Source organism: Peromyscus leucopus, chromosome 20 (genome assembly GCF_004664715.2).
Source record: "Peromyscus leucopus breed LL Stock chromosome 20, UCI_PerLeu_2.1, whole genome shotgun sequence".
Taxonomy (NCBI): Eukaryota; Metazoa; Chordata; class Mammalia; order Rodentia; family Cricetidae; genus Peromyscus; species Peromyscus leucopus.
This window is the reverse complement of record NC_051080.1, coordinates 29,320,234-29,325,337: the sequence shown is the minus strand read 5'-3', so window position 1 is coordinate 29,325,337 and position 5,104 is coordinate 29,320,234. Positions and strand designations below refer to the sequence as shown.

General features: G+C 43.9%; 1 pseudogene; it reads left to right on the top strand.

Moving 5' to 3' along the window:
* Positions 1 to 1,086: 1,086 nt before the first annotated feature.
* On the top strand, positions 1,087 to 1,946 carry LOC114704652 (annotated as a pseudogene).
* Positions 1,947 to 5,104: the final 3,158 nt, after the last annotated feature.

Below are 5,104 nucleotides of genomic sequence, written 5' to 3'. Positions count from 1 at the left end.
AGAGCCCTGAGTGTCAGAAATGAGTCCAAACCTTGCCATGGGGCTCACGAGAATAAAAGTGTATCAGGCACAAAGGGGCTGCCAGGTAAAGCCACCCATTATACAGCTCTTGCAGGAATGAAACAATCATACACAGGCCAGCCATCCTTCATGTGGAGCAAGCTCTGGATGGTCTTTAGCAGGTGAGGAAAAAAAAGTGAAGATACAGATATTTCAAACAGACCCCACCTATGGTTTTCCCATTTCTAAGGTATTATATCAGGGCACTCTAATACCAGTTTGTGCTACTATTACAAGCTAGAAGGACTGGGTCATTTATGAATACAAACTTTCAAGTTCTCAAAGCTATAGAACTCAACAAGGGCTGTAAGACTGTAGACGACCTCAAAAGTGAAGCTCCATCTCCATCCTACTGGACCAAGCACACATGGTAGCTGTAAGGCTTGTCAGCCTTATGTAGAGATTCATTCTTGACCTAACTGGAGGTAGTTTTGTCAGGTGTTTTCCTGCATCTGTGACGATGATCACACACCATCTGTCAACCATTCCTATGTTGGGCCACCACTTACAGATCTGCTTATGTGAATTCATAATCACATCTTTAAGATATGCATATGGGTATAAGGTTATCCTCTAGGGCCTGGGGAACCTACCAGTAGCCACATTCCTAAAGACAGTTTTACCCCTCCAGCAATCTGTCAATGGATACTCAGCTAGAGGTGGAGCCTCAGAGTCTTTCCCATCTCCAAGTCAGAACTATTAACTGACTCAACTTTATACCGGTTTATGTACGTAATCCACAGCTTCTGTGAGTTCATGTGTACAACAGATATTATCAAGTCCAGAAAACAGTATTTTACAGCACTCTTCTCCATCCTCTGGCTTATTCTTTCATCCCCTCCCTTCCATTATGTTCCATGAGCCTGTGGTAGAGTAGGGATTAATATAGATGTCCAAGCTGTGGTTGAACACTCAAGTTGCATTATTGTTGAAAGTGCTGAGAAATAAGTATCTGAATTAACCACTATCCACCGCATTAAGAGTCTATGACAGGGGGCTCTGGGGAGCGCGGGAGATTTGTCGTTCATGGCGGCTTCTTCCTCCCTAGGTTGCTCCTCTCCTTGTGTCTGTAGCCGCCTGGGCAAGCGGGGCGACCCCTCGCTGCTGGAGAAGCGGCTCTCAGAAGACTCGCCCCCGCTACTGGCTGCTTCAGAAGTGGGCGAGCATGTCGAGCGCGGACGCGGCGGAGGCGGAGCCCGAGCCCGGCGAGGAGAAGGCGGCGGCGGCCGCCGGGGAGAACCCGCTCCTGTTCCTGTGCTCGCGCTGTCGCCGGCCGCTGGGCGACTCGCTCACCTGGGTGACCAGCCAGGAGGACAGCAACTGCATCCTCTTGCGCTGTGTTTCCTCCAATGTGTCTGTGGATAAAGAACAGAAACTGTCCAAGTGTAAAGGCGAAGACGGCTGCATTCTTGGGACGCTGTATTGTACAGGCTGCTCCCTGCGCCTTGGCTATGTGTACAGATGCACTCCCAAGAACCTGGACTACAAGAGGGACTTGTTCTGCCTCAGCGTCTAAGCCATTGAAAGTTACATTTTAGGGTTCTCCGAAAAGCAAATCGTGTCGGAAGACAAGGAGCTTCTCAATCTGGAAAGCAGAGTTGAAATAGAGAAGTCTATAAAGCAGATGGAAGACGTCCTGAAGGCCTTGCTGATGAAGCTGTGGGATATTGAGTTAAAACTGTCCTCCGCTGGCTGCTGCTGCTGAGCTGCCCTTCCCGACCCGCCCCCACCCCCCCCCCGTTCCTAATGGTGGTCAGACTCCTTCTGGGTACTTTAGGGGAGAAGTACCTGTTCTCCCTATGTGACTCTTAAAGCCAGTTTATGATACATACATGTTGGAACGAGATTTTGTGAGTTTTTATTTTATTAAAAAACGGGGTGATTTTTTCTTTTTTTTTTTGTTAAATTCATTGTATGTGTGCATTTTTCTATTTTTTAAAAACTTTGTCACTTAATACTTTGGATATTAAAGAGTGAGTAGTAAGAAAAAAAAAGTCTATGACCAAGGACAGGAGCAACACAAATCTACACATATAAAATATCTGGAGGCAGTTTAACATGGATTGAGAAGTTTCTGACTTATCTGAGATAGGCTTATGATTCTTTGGCTTTTATATTAGAAAAGTGTTAGTCTAGGCTGGAATACACCTTCTGGGAATTGAATAGGTGTAAGTCAAAGAGAAAAGAATTCCCCAAACCCTGAGAATTGCCCCTGTACAGAGATCATTTGGTTGGTCAGGTTCTCCTTTGACTTGACTTATCTCTGACCCAGTGTCTGACTCAGGCTGCCAGCCTGCTCAGCCTCTGCATATTATAGAATGTGGCCAAGCTCCTGTTGGAATATCAGCCCCGACGACTCGTCTGGTGTGAATTGGTCTATAGAGGAAGTCAATGAATGAAGACCATCCTAAATCCTAGAGTATCTGAGTGTAAAGATATAGATGTCCGAGAGTTGCTATCCAGCTCACCCTACCAGAGGTTACCTTCTTTGTCCTTGTGACATCCCACCACCTTAGTCCATGCCTTCACATGCTATAAAAACCCAAGCATGTTCACTACCCCTGCTTTAAACAGCCACCCTTTAGATTAGCAAGGTATTAACTTACTCTGACATTTTCCTTATTTGTATAGATTTGAGTTCATGACCTGAATTGTTTCACCTTGAAATGTTTTATTTTTATTAGCATGCATTTAGTTATGCACATGAATGGCTCAATGGGATATCATTTCCTGAAGCACAAATGTGATAACAGTGAATTGCTTTGGATTTTGTGTGCATGGAAAATTTACCCTTATTGCATGGAAAATTTACTTTTATAGGCTAGATTTAGATATTGAATTCTCAGGCTCTCACATTTAATCTTTTATTACTTTTTTTTGCTTTTATGGTTTGCCATGGACATTTTTTAATAGAGTTCACCATTGTTTATCAGTAGGATCTGACACCTTTGATTTCTTGCTGGAGCCGCTGGCTTTTAGCTTCTGGATTATGCACAGGTGGGCTAGTGGTTGGTATTCTGTTTGGTATTCTATTAGCTTGATGGATCTGGTTCACAGAGGTATTGAGTTCTGTATTTGGGAAAATATGTTAGTTATGTTTTCTACCCCATTCAGATATTGCCCATAACTTAGGGAAATTGCCCTGTCATGTATCAGGTATGTTCCATTTTTAATTTTTCACACCGTCTTTACACATTTCAGTTTGAAAAGTTTCTACCAGCCATCTTAAAATCTCACAGGCCCTGTCCTGTACAGAGTGAAGTCTATTGAGAAGCTTTAACTTGTTTTTTTGCCAAGTTTTATTTGGAAGATTTTGATACTGTTCTAAACTTTCCATTTCAGCACACATTTACATGGTCATTAGGTCCCGAATTTGTTTTCTTGGCTGTCCAGATATCATAAGCAAGGTGTCTTAATAAAGATTGTGTCTCCATTCTGAGAAAATCCAAATTCAACATCAAGTTTCTAGATTTTGTTTCTGGTGAAGCCTTTGTTTTATGAAAGTCACTTTTACTATGTGGTCTTTTCTGAGTGTAGGCAGGTAGGTGTGGAGGGAGGGTAGGACAGGACAGATGAGAGCACACAGATCTCTTATGACATGGATCTTTCATTCACGCTCCATTCCTTGTGACCTACTTTGGCCTAGGTCTTGGCAAAGGACCATGGCAAGGGTCTATATGACTTCATGCGTACTTGAGACTATGCTCAATATGGTTAGGACAGGTTAAAGGGGTCTCCTTATTTGGAACATAACTGAACTAATTTTTATGACTGGCGTTCTGTATATGATACAAGTCCAAGTTGATAAAAATGAGTATGTGTTATCGCTGGCAGACGCTAGACATGATTGAAGCAACAGGAGCAGAAACAAGCATCCGCAACATGAGGGCAAGTGAATCTGTGGAGCACCTAAACTTCAATGTGTGTTGAATAGGTCCCTCCTGACTTCCATCTTGGAGATTCCCTCCCTCTTGCCTTCTCCATGGGTCTTTTTGAGAGCTTTTAGTTCTTATCCATTATCTGGGAACCCTGTTGACAGCATGCTAAAGGTGCAGAGGAGGGAAGAGGGGCTCCATAATCTCTAACATTTAAGCCACTCTCAGATTTTCTGACCTGTTACCCTTGCAGGAGATTCTTCTGTATCACTACCTACACTTTAGGGAGAGAATAGTTGGATTGGGGGAAAAAAAGCCTTTCATGCCATTGTTCTGAGATGAAGCATTTGCTATGCAGAAGGCCCTGGGTTTCTCTTGAGCATTACCTGCCAGGAAAATTACTGAGAACCTTCCTTGGATCTCACCATGAGGCCCCAATGCTATTCTGAGGGGCAATTCCCAGAGCTGCCTCTCCAAAGAGTGTGTCCTTCTCATTCTAGTCACTTATCTCCCCAACCATCAAAATTACCACTAAGTGATTCTACAGTTTATAGTTCCAGCAGCTCTTACTCTGAGGCAGATTTTGGTGACACTGGTTTCAACACCCTCTCCAGACATCAAGGTGGTGGCTGACTAGCAAGCTTAGTTCTTTCATGCATGATGGGAGGTCCTTAGTCCTTAGCTTTAAGAGGAAAACATGGCTTATATAACACCTTTACCTGAGGAAGTAAAAGCCACAAAGAGTAAACACCCTTCTTAGTCTAGGTTCCTACCCAAACAGAGCATGGGACACAGGGTTGACATGGCAGAGGAGTTCAGGAAGCAGTAGAGAAGCCATGCATGACTGAGGATGTGGCAAAGACATAGGTGTGAATCTGCCACCATCAGCAACAGGGACTGAATTTAGCTGTGGCCACGGAGCCTTTTCAAGTCCTTCAAGAACCGTCTTTCAGAGGGATCGAAGGCTACCTATTTCCCCAAACCTTCCTGCATAACACTGCTTTAGGATTTACTGTCTGGTACAGACTCCAAATTCTTCCATGCTGAGTGTGCTCAAGGACCTAGTAAGCTCCACATGTAGAGACTGAGGTAAAAAGCAGAAGTGCTCAGGGGCCAAACTTGACATTACTCACTGGCAGATGAATTCTAGTTTTCAAGGTCTTGTTGAA